The sequence below is a fragment of the Lontra canadensis genome, unplaced genomic scaffold (assembly GCF_010015895.1).
Source record: "Lontra canadensis isolate GAN:19392208 unplaced genomic scaffold, GSC_riverotter_1.0 scaffold3, whole genome shotgun sequence".
Taxonomy (NCBI): Eukaryota; Metazoa; Chordata; class Mammalia; order Carnivora; family Mustelidae; genus Lontra; species Lontra canadensis.
The window spans coordinates 36,046,584-36,059,310 of record NW_022630997.1 but is presented as its reverse complement, the minus strand read 5'-3'; positions in this window follow the sequence as shown (position 1 = coordinate 36,059,310).

Sequence of the window (12,727 nt, the reverse complement as noted above, 5' to 3'; positions counted from 1 at the left end):
AGGCCTTTGATGCCGTGAGTGCTAAGTAAACTGGAGTTGCCATCATTTCTGTGTGCTGACTTGGCTCCTAGGCCCCTTGCTGCCTAACTGAAAGCAGAGGTCAGCAAGTTTCTACAGCATGGTGTCAGATTGTAAAGGCTTTAGATTCTGTGGGCCATGCAGCCTCTGCGGGAATGACTTGCTGTTGGAAGCCGAAGCCGCCATAGGGAACACGGAAGTGAATGAGCACAGGACTGTTGTTGCCATAAAACCCTATGGACGTTTGACTTGCTGCCTTACAAAAAGAGCTGGCTCGGGTCATGATCCCAGGGTCCTTGGGATTGAGCCCTGCTTCAGGCTCTCTGCTCAGCAGGGAGCCTGCTCCTCCCCCTCTCTCTGCCTGCCTCTCTGCCTACTTGTGATCTTTCTCTCTGTCAAATAAATAAATACATAAAAATTGTAAAAAAAAAAAAAAAAAAAAAAAAAAAAAGAGGTGGTGAAAAAGCAGAAAGGTGGAGAGCAGGAGGAAAGCTTTGGATATAAACAAAAGTAATAAACTTAAAAAAAAAATACATGAGTGACACCAGTTTTCTGGTAGATTGTCCCAGATTTTGAACTAGTCTGATGACCCTTTCCATCTTCTTTATTTCCAGCACACCAGGGGAAGTTCAGAGCAAGAGAGGTTGTAGACCTTTGGGAAAGGGAGCCGTGGCCCCTGCACAGTCACATACAATTTCCTTCTGAAGAAACAAAGAAGCCTCAAAGCCTGTGCCAAGTCAGTCAGAATCCCCACCTGCTCACCTTCTAGATCTGATTAAATTCCTCATCCGCTCTTCTAGTTTTCTGATCACACTGACCTAAGTCCGCTGTCTCTTGTCGAGTTAGCTCAGCTAGAATCCTCTTTACCCAGGAGGTTTCCTCTTAGTAACTTTCTAACCACTGACCCGGACCCTGTTTCTTGGCTTTAAATTCCTTGTCCATGCTCAATTTGGAATTGAGTCTAGTTCTGTACTAGGTCTAGTTTCCCCTACTGTCATAGTTCCCCAGTAAAATCTATTTTTACTGCTTTATTGTCTGACTCTATTGTTTCTTTGAAAAACTGCTACTTTGAAAAGAATTCTCTTACTTTATTTCACAAAATGTATTTGGGCACTGTAGTTCTACTCAACACAAAGCCTATCTTTCTTTTCTTTTTGTTTATTCTTCTTCTTCTTTTTTTTTTTTTAAGCAGACCCCATGCCCAGTGTTAACGTGGGGCTTGAACTCACAATCCTGAGATCAAGACCTGAGCTGAAATCAAGAGATGAACACTTAAGCAACCAAGCCACAAGCTGCCCCCAAAGTCTATCTTTCTGTTCTCCAACTTCAGGACTTAAAAAAAGTCCGTCCTGGGTCACCCTTAATTCATTTATTCATTCCTTCTTCAATAACTATTTGTTGCAAATGTCACAATTCTGGACACGGTTATGGGAACTAAGGGATACGGCCATGAAAAAAATTAGCGAAACCTCTGCCTTCATTCTTCAAGCATTCATTCACAAAGGTATACAAATGTAAACAGGCAAACAACTGAAGGAAAACATTATGGATTCTCTTAAGTCTTATAGAGAAAAAGAACAATTTACAATTAGGGATATAAAGTATTACAGAAGTGTTTCCATTTTAGCTAAGTTCATCAGTTGTGTTGTCTAGAGAGGTGACATTTAAAAGAGAGGAGAGTCATGAGGTTATCTGTAAAAGAGATTGCCTAGGTCCTGGGGCAGGAAATTTCTTATCATCATTGAGAAACAGTGAGAACTAGAAGGAACAAGTCAAAGAGTGTAGGGGAGAGAAGTAATTTAGATATGGTAGAGATGGGTGCAGTGGGGATCAGCTCTGACGACTGAATAAGCCATGGAAAAGTCTTTGGAATTTTTGGAAGTGTGGTGAGAATATTGTTGGAAAGTATCGAGGGTGACAACAATCTGGTCTCATCTATGGTTTTAAAAGTCCATGTAAGAAAAGAAAAGAAAAAAAAAGACCATGTAAGCTACTCTCTAGGAAAAATATGCAAAGAGAAACTATTTAGGAAGTCGTTTCAGTGACCAGGTGAGACATAACAACAGCTTAAAAATGTTAAAAACTTACGGGAAAGTAAAGTAGTAATTTTCAATTGAAGTGACTTTTTAAAACAATTTGCAATAGGTGTGGTTGGTTTTGGAAATCTTGGATTCTCATATATATGAGAATACATATATTCTCATAGAATACATATATTTTATGTATATAGAATACATATATACATATGCTTCATATGTGTCAACTTCAGGTACTAGAAAATTTTTTCCCTGTTTGATCATTTTCATAGAAAATTTGATAGCTTGATGTTAGATCTCTCTGGATCTTTCCTTTACCTCATCATTTCCTCTCTCTCCCTCCCTCTCTCTCACACACACTGTGTGTGTGTGTGTGTGTATAGAAATTAGCTTCACTTCTTATTTTTAATACCACATTATATTTGTTATATGTCAAGTAGCAAGAGTTCTTATGTCTCCACCAAATGCAGGCTCCCCTTAGCAAATTACCACTGAGCAATTAGTCTTATTAAAATAATAATTACACCTGCATTTGGCTAATTTGAGGAGTAATTGCCCAATTTCAGCCATAATGAGTCACTTGGCTCTATTTTTCAGGCACAATTTCATTGTCATGAGAAACAAACAAACAAAAAAATCTGTGGTAGTTGCTCCTTTCGCAATTTGCCTACTAATGAGACTGCCTTCTGAACATATTTTCTTCACTTGAATACTGCAACAAAGTACTTAGAATACCCTAGGGAATCTCCTTGACTAGTGCAAGAGAAATAATTTTCCGATGTTTGAAGATTTTTAAATGTTTTCTAAATAGCTGTAATCTATTTAAAAATACTTTCTTGAGACTGGAAAGGAAACATTAATAAAACTTTTGATTCTGAAAATGTCAGAATTATCTGTTTGTAATTAAACATCAGGCTTATTTATATCTCCACATCACCAAGACAAATGACTACAGAATTCCAACAGCCAATACTTAAATGTGTCTTTCATCCATATGACACCACATACTAACTAACAATGTTGGGCCTTACCTGAGCTCCATGCTCCTGGAAAACAGCAACAGTTAAGAAATGCCCCCACACTTTTTGTGCTTTGGAACCTGCTAATAACACTGTTCTCACCTATTCTGAGATAACACCTATTTCCATCCTTCTTCATGACTTCCATGAGATTGGTGAATGACTCCATTAGATACCTGCCTTTATAAATCCCCAGGTCACCCTCCTCTTCTTTGAGATATTTCTCATTAATGAACATTCACCCCATTGCAAGAGCCTAAGTAAAATCAGGTCCTTAATTGTTTGGTGCATTTGTCTTTCATATTATAAATTGCAATCTGTTTCAAAACCTAGTGAACCAAGTAAGAAACAAAAATTCATCTCACCATTAAATTGGAACATTAGTGCTTACAGGTTGTATGGATTGTTAAAATTGTGGAAGGATATTTTGAATGGTGACATTTAAAGAAATATCCACACGTAGTCTATGTAGACACATTATTAGGGGCATCATACACAGCTACCAAAGTCAAATTAAGATAATAGCATTTTTTCATTCTTATGATGAAAGCTTATTTTTATAAGTTGAAAATTCAGTCAGAATTATGTATATATCTAAATTAAAAAAAAAATTTTAAATGTGTTAAATTTTAACTATTTCTGTAAAACATAGTAGAAGCTATGACTACTTAGGGGCACTGGGTGGCTCAGTCAGTTGAGCCTCCAATTCTTGACTTTGGTTCCAATCATGATTTCGGCTCAGGTTGTGTGTGATCTCAGGGTTTTGGGATCTAGTCCTATGTGGGGACCTGGGCTCAATGTGGCGTCTGCTTGTCTCTCTCCCTGCTACATGCACTCTCTCTCTCTTTCTCTCAAATAAATAAATAAATAAATAAATAAAAATTTTTTAAACTATAAATATTTAAATATGGATGCAATGTGGAAAATCACAATAAAAATTCAATGGAACTGAAACATTAAAAATTGAAAATATCCATACATATCTGTAAAAATACATTTTAAGCTAAAATAAAAAGGCAAATTTCAACCAGTGAAAGATATTTGCAAGGATGTAATGCTTAGAAATGTCAAAAATCCTTTATAAAAATACTTACAGTGATTTGAAATAATTGATGATCAAAAGAATAAGAAAGAAACAATCACTGAGGAAAATATGCAGATGACTAACTTACTCATCATGATCAATGGAAATGTAAATGTAAATTTAAATAATAATGAGATATTTTCCAACCTAAGAACTTGCTGATTTCCTCATTTAGACTAAAAGTACAAAAAGTACAAAACCTTCCTGAAAAATACTTTAAAGTCATAAGATTTTAGAGTTTTTAATAGTTAATCCACAAATAACAGTGCTAAAAGTCTGAAAAAAAAATCAAAGCTAAAGAAAATTTTACTGTAAGATCAAGTCAGTGTAATTTACAATTGAGAGAAATTAGAAATATACTAACTGTTCAGCAAGAGAAGTTAAGTAAATTTTACCATATTCAAAAAAATATAATATAAAGCTTAAAAATTAAGCTGTTAATGAATTATTAATATGGAAAGTCTCAATATGTAATATTAATTGAAGAAATACAATGTCTATGTGTACATATGCATATCAATTAAAATATTCAGAATCATATCTCAAAATACTAATTTTTGGTTAATTCATTATATATTTTTGTTTTATGCATTTCCAAGTGTTATGTACACTAAATACCTAAAACAAAACTGTCCCGTAATAAATTCCTCAAATCTTTAAAAGACTTAGCTGATTACTGATGGGAAAGTACGAATTCAGGAACAGAAAGAAATTATGGGGTCACTTACATGAGGAATACTCTGACCCACTGGAAACTGAAAGGTATAAAACGGGATGTAATGGGTTATTTTTTTAAAAGTAAGTTGCAATAGAGTGAAGACTCAATTTTCCATGAGGAAAAAAAAAAGTGTCAGACTAGGCCTAAGTCAGAATTTTAGATTAAATTCCTAGATGCTGATTTTTTTAATCCTTAATCCCAGTCTTGTTTATCAAAACTGTCACTAATCTCACTTATAGTTCATGAAACATTAAGGAAACATAACATACATATTATCTTTTTTTGGTCCTGGTGGAAATGAGGAATTTGAGCTTGAAGATGCCTCTCTATAGGCTTTCTGCAAGCAATTATGCTTAAATGCAGCATGGTAGACAAGAAAGGACATAATTGTGTCGTTAAATGTAGTCCCCATTTAACTTTCAAAGAGAGTAGAAAAAGAAAAAAAAAAGTATTGTCAGCCATGGAGATATTTTCAGACAATCACAATAATCTGCATTACAATAATCTCTCCTATGAAAAGGAGAGCCATTATACCATTGCTTACAAGCAGCAGCGGTTAAGTGATAACCACTCAGATTTGATGCCTTAACTGTGAACATCTGTTCCTATCATTAAAGCTATCAGAGTGCTGTTAATTACTTTTCTTCATCTATTTTCAGTATCTGTAAAAATATATTCAAGGTCTAGAAAAGTAACTCCCATTATTTAAATGATTCATTCTGTCATCTAATGACACTGTTTATCATATGTACTTGGAAGTGGCCACTTCCTTCTTACACACATGCATATAACTAACATATGAAATCCAATTCTTATTTAAAATTTCCTTGTTTCCCAACTTCATTGTTGTTTCAAATAAACATTATAAGTGTATGCGTGTACGCACAACACACACAAACACACCCACTGAGATACCAATATATGTACACGCATACATCTACACGGTAAAAGACAAGTACATCTTTAAGTATGCATTACTTGGAAGTTATTATAATTTAGCTCATTAAAAATTTTTGTGATTCGAAAACATAGAGCCTAGGATCCTTGAAGATATATATCCCTTTTTCCCCCTTATAGGTACATATATACAGAGGGAGAGAGGTCACAGTAAAACTTAGACATTTCTTAAAGATTTCAAGACAATGTTCATAGGTTTCTCTTGTGGTCAATACAGCATACTCTCCATTGTAGCTGAAAAATATCATAGGATATAGTAGATCTCTTCAATATTTCTTAATGTGGATGGTTAACTTCAGCTAGTCAAGGAAGAAAAGGATAAAGGAAAGCACCAGAAAGAGTATCATCATGCAAGATAGGACAAAAGAGGCTTGCAAGAGTGTTAGGATAAGGATCCCTAAATTTTGGAATTTGTAGATTTTCGATCTAGAGTTTCTACTGACTCAACTCAGTGCTCACAAATGGACAGTTGTTCTGTCTTTTCAATATTCAAAATTATATGGGGAGAGAAAGGCTGACTCAGTGTCCATGGAGTATTATACAGCAATAATATGACTGAAATAAGCCATCTATGTAGGAGTAACAGCAGTTTAGAAAAATTGTACAAGCGGTTTCCTCTATATTGATGACCTTGATAAGGCAGGACAAGCACTTCCTGCCTCTGTGATGCCTGAATGTAACAAGACACAATAACATGTAGAAGGATGCCAGTCTCACGGAGACTCAAGCAGAGGGAACAGCTCTCCCGAGGATGTGTTAAAGAGATGCTGCTATTAGATATCAGAATCCCGAAGTTGTATCCATTACTTTCTGTATCCTTTGCTATTCCTTGGAAATCTGGACCAAATGGTTCATATAAGGATCACAATAAATGCAGGCTTTGAGGAGGTGTCTTTCTCTCAGAGTTGTTATCACCGGTCTTCTTAACATGTATTGAAAATAATTTGGGACATAAAAAAAGAAGAAGGAAGATGGGGCAAAAATATGACCTTCATCACTGATTAGACATATGCTGGCAGACAATGTGGCTTTAAGAATTCTTGTCAATATCTTAACATGACCCTTAATATTAATCAGACTGAATCACCCAGGGATTTTACCAGTGACTCAGGCTGGTCTTCCCTTACAGGAGGAGGCTCCTGGACAAACAAAAGTCTGGAGGAGGAGAGGAGAATGTGTGTTTTGATGGGAATACCCCATTCTCAGGAAAAACAATGGCAAATGAGTCTAGCATGGCAAATTTTCCCTCCAAATACAGCAATCAGTTAGGGCAGAGTGAGGGTACCCAACAATTTCTCAGGGAAGAATAAGTATAGGGTTGATGGGAAGGCCATGGGTATGCTTAAGAGAAAGTCCTCTGCATGGGAATCATGAGACGGAAAAGGAGATTTCCTCTGATACTTTATATATTATAGTTATAGAGGAAAAATGTTAAATAACAAATTTCAGTTTCTAATAAATTCAGGAGAAAGAATTAACCAATAAAAAACTAGTAAATTAGTAACTTAATAGAGGAGTGAAGTGGAAATAATTATACTTAAAGTCAATCAATACACAAGAAAATTATAACAAATCTGAATTTGCACCTAATAAAATAATTTCTAATATATATATTATATATGTATTATTTTTATTATATATATATATGTATTATATATATATATCAGCAGATAAAATGTGAAATAGATAAATCCATAATCATCAGGAAAGATTTTAGCATATGGAACACACATTGTTTTCAAATGCATTTCACTATCTATTTACACTCTGACATGCTCTGACATCCCCTTACCTGTTTCTTTAGTTGACTGAAGCTCAGATTTCTATGTATTAAAATCCATAAAGATGAAGATGCACTCAGACCCCTTCCCTAGAGATGCTATTTCATCTGAATTTGGTGTTCAAGAATTTGCATTTCTTATTAAGCTCTGTGGGTGATTCAAGGAGTATTATTGGGTTTCCTTATTGTTGCATATGTCCTTGAAAATGAAATGTATAAGACTGCATAAGACTGAATTGCAAAATATATTATTAGACATGTAGCAGGCTGTATTTTCTGAAGCTTACCTGTGGGGATTTAACCAGGTCAGTAGAAAGGCTTATCAGGAGTAAAATGAGGGTCCCAGAATGTCCTCCCTATCTGCCTTCTCCCAAGGGATATGTGTGAGATGGGTCTTTGCTTGTCTCAGGTCTGAGACTTTGCCATAGTCACATTAACAAAAACAAGGAACTAAAGGGTTATTTTATGTTTGCCATTTTCAATAAAGTATACTAGGGTGCTAAAGAGAAAATGGGGAAGGCATAGCCTGAAAAAAGTTTTAAATGTGTGATTATCTATGACAGCCTCACTAGATTTCAGGGAAGTGGGGTTCATTGGCTGTAAGAGGGGTCCATGCAGGAGCAGGGTTCACATCTCACTCAAAGTAAATACTCACTTGGGAGCCACATGCCTGATCAGGCTTTGAGGCAAGGAGGGCCAATGTCTCCTATGCTTTGGTACTGTGCCCATTTGTCTTTCAGTATCCATGGAAATATGATATTCTCTGTCCTCGTCTACTAGTCATTTGGTCATAACCTGAGATGTTAGCTCAACTAAAGGCTTAAGCCAATTTGAAAGCTTGTGAAGAGCACTGAGCCCTTTGCCCGGTATGAAAGAGGAATTTAATGGCCAGTTATTTGCAGATAGATGGGAGCATATGGAATCACTCTGAGCTAGGTAGAAAGGTCAGAGGTTGTTTGTACTGAATCTCTGTACATGCTAGTTGTGTTATGAACATAATAACATCTCTATGGCTTCAAATCCTATCTCTGTTGCCTTGAAGAATTCATGCTAGAAAACCGATAAGACAAAATCTATACAAGGAATGGATAGAGATCAACTATTTTTCACAGGTAATACAGTAAACCACTAGCTATTCCAGAGAAGTAGAGAAGGGGGTAAAGCAATGGATTTCAACATCAACTTTATATCTGGATCTTCAGGGCACCTTTAAAAAATTATGAAGACCTAGGTCCTACTCAGAAATTTGGCTTCAGTTGTAGAGAGGACCTGGCCCTTTGTCCTTGTCAGACATACATGGATGATCTGATGTGCATCCAGGGTAAAGATTACTAGGGTAAAGATGATAAAACCAAATCTAAATGCATTGGAGGAACATGAAACTTGGAGCTTTATGCACTGAAACTCAGTAAATCTTATGTAATTTTTACACAGGGCACTCAAGATCACTTGGCATGGAAGTATAATTCCTAAAGAACCAGAGTAGGAGAAATGGGCATTGTTTATAATCTGGTCTACCTTGAAATAGACTTCTTAAAACTAAGTTATTTCATTATTGAAAAGATAGGTTAACCAATGCCACAGTTTCAGTTAGGAATGACTCTGTGGTCAGAGTGGCTCTCTCACTAACTCTCATTCCTCTTTCTTCCAGATAACTTTTTGCACAGCAGCAACTTGTGATGAATGGTTCTGATAATGGAGGAAAAGAATGGACAAATAAATAAAATAGCTTGGTCTTTCTTGGGGGAAGATAAGCAAAATGCAAGTAAACAAGTAAATATATCTGGTCTTAGTGATGAAAAAGAGCAAAACACAGAACCATAAAGAATGGGCCTTGCTCTAGGTCAATGAGAAAAAGTCCAGAGGCCACACAGGTGAGGTGATCCTGGAGCTGACACCTGAAGAAAGCAAGGACATGAGTAAGTGAGCCATGGGACTCCTCTAAGCATGTTCTTAGTTTCCCTTTGTGTATAATTCTTGAAGTTTAAAATTTCTAACTGCAGACTTCATTCATAACTTTTCTCTGCTGCTCTTGTCTTTTTCACCTTAAAAATGCAAAATCTTCTTTAATCTTCATACAAATTAGTTTTTCTCATGTTTTATTGTTTCCTAGACTAAAATAAATGTCATAAGGGGTTCTTTGTTCTGAATCCTTATATAATTCCTCCTCTTTCTCCTTATCACCATTAGATGTTTGATGTTTTTACTCAGTTTTCCCCACTGTAAATGGAAAATGGAAAAGCTGACATTTACCATGGTTTTGTTTGGCTAGTCTGTGCTTGTTCTAGATGGTTGGGAAGAACACAGCTGGGGAGAACACCACCACTCTGCTGACCATGCTTGAGTCAGCTGAATTGTTTCTCTTTCTTTAAGCCTTTAGGAGTTGGCTATAAAGATCTTTAAGGTTCACTTAGCTATGTGTTTGTATTAAAACAAAGACTACATGTACTACAGTAAATTGGTTTGTTGTTGATGCAATAAAGTCAGGAACTGCTCAGACTATCCCAGTTTTCTTCCATTCACCACCCCAGAGTTTCCCATGATTTTGAGTCTCTGATGCTTCCAATTTGTTTCTTTGTGGGTTTTTTTTTTTCCTATGAATATAGATCCCTAAGGAACTTCATTAATTTCCGTTCTAAGTGCTTTTGTTCTGTGCTGTGTAATGCTATGTAATGGGTGACCATTGACACTCAGTTCCTGAATTTGGAACCTATTTTTTGATATCTGAAACTCCTCATTATTAACATTATATACATCCCCATATTTATTTCTTACTTTTTACTAATTTTAGAAGAACCCAGGGACGGGGGGTGGTGGAAAGAAGGAAGAGTTAAATAAATGAGCTCAAACTGCCTTACTGAAACTAAATGAATGCTTTACTTACATCCAACCTTTATATCACTGGTTGCTAGGAGATCAAGGAGATCCTCATTCCCTATGTACCCCCTCCACCAGTGTCTCCAATTTATTTGCTCTGTAGGACTGACTCTACAGTTAGCATCTAGTTACTCAAGTAAATATCTTAAGAGATTTATAGGGAGAGATACTGCACACCCGATGGTTACCATTTATTTCTTGTAAAATAACAAGATGCCAGAAAATGCTGGCATCTTATATCCATATTGCTGATAATATTCATGTTAACTGTACAGGCAAGACAATTAAAATAAGTAACTCATTATTAGGCAGTTATTGCATTTGAAACGTTCTTACTGCTTTCCCATAATTCTTGCATCCTCACAGCTCATATGTAAAATATGCAGGATAGAAATTACTTTTTGAGTTAAGATCATGGTTGACTTTTGTCATGTATCTTAAAGCACCCTTTCAGAAATTATGCAAAATGAGTGTCAGTCAGTTACCTTGTGAATTTGAAATTTAGCTAATCAATTTCTTATACATCAGGAGAGAGCAAATGTATAACACTTCATCATTGCCCAGTGAAACATTTAATTTAATATCTGGATTTATACACCATTTATCTTGAGTCTGCAGCCTCACATTACTCTTTTTTGTTTAATTTACTCTACCATATATATGCGCAACAAATTTCCTTCTCCACAGAGAATTTTAATGTCTGCAGCAGATCATAAGAGGGTAAATATGGATTTTGTCAAGTTGAGATATTGATAGTTTAGTTATATTCCTTATTCAGCAAACACTGTGGCTCTGGGATGTTTAACCCCACACAAGAATATGAACTTCAGAATAGTGTTCTGGAATGATTTAGATCTATAAGCCAAATCCAAGTGCTAATATGTGTTTGAAAAGAGATTAGCTGTTGTATGAACTCTTAGCCTCTTTTACATTTAATTTTGAATGATGCTTTTTCACACACAAGAAACCGAGCGAGTCTGGAAACTACAATGCAAGAGAGAAATAAATGGAAGAACTTCCAGCCTACTGATGACTTCCCCATGCCTTTACTGAATAAACTTGGGACTCCATTCTCCAGAATTGAGGTCCATCCTGGTTTTGCAGACTCCTCCCGAGTCTGTCCCATAAGAACAGCCTATGTTTTAAGCCACACTTGATTCCTCCCAGCCTCTGAGATACACTGATCCTTTCCTTGATTTTATTCCCTAAATCTGTTTTTTTATACTTCCTAGATACACTTTTTTTTAATTGTTCAGATGGCAAACTGCTGCTTTTCTTTTAAGACCGGCTAAAAATTCATCTTTCCTGTGAGTTGTCCTTAGCATCTTCTACTTCATACTAAATTTCATTTCCTTCTCTGTGTTCTTGCACTACTCTCTGCATACATGAATACTTTGAATGAATTCACGTACATGTCACTCTAGATGGACTGTGAGCTCCTTAAGAATGGAGCGTGTTTTTAACTCATCTCTTGGTCCTCAGCAACTAACACTGTGCCCGACTGCAAACAGGCATTGAAAATGCTCTTTGAAGTGGGCATTCAAAGAAAAGAAGATATTCAAATCACTGTATTGTATACCTGAAACTAGTATAACATTTAAAAAAAGATTTTATTTATTTATTTATTTGACAGAAAGAAAGACAGCAAGAGAAGGAATACAAGCAGAGGAAATTGGAGAGGGAGAAGCAGGCTTCCTGCTGAGCAGGGAGCCCGATGTGGGCTTATTCCCAGGACTCTGGGATAATAACCTGAGCCAAAGGCAGATACTTAATGACTGAGCCACCCAGGCATCCCCTGAAACTAATAAAACATTGCATGTCAACTATATTTCTATAATACAAATTAAAATGAATTAATTAAATGAAGAAAATAAGATAAATTACAGAATAAAATCATACCCAGGTATGGCAATTTAATAATAATGAACACCAGGATTAAACTACAATGGTTAAGTTGAGAATTGTCACACACAGGGTAGGGGACAAAAACAACAAAGAATTACTTGTGATTTCATAGCCATTACTAGTGTATTGAAAATTGGGTAAGTTAGCATTTTTCTATATCATCAACCATGGCTCTTCTTCTGTTGAAATTCATGAAAATAAATTCTAAGGAAGCAGAATTATACTTCTAAAATTTTTACCAAGAGTATTTGTGTGCTTACTTTTTTTATAAATATTTATGGCACACTGGCTAGATCCTACGCTTTGTGTAAGGCACTCATGATGCTGTAACGA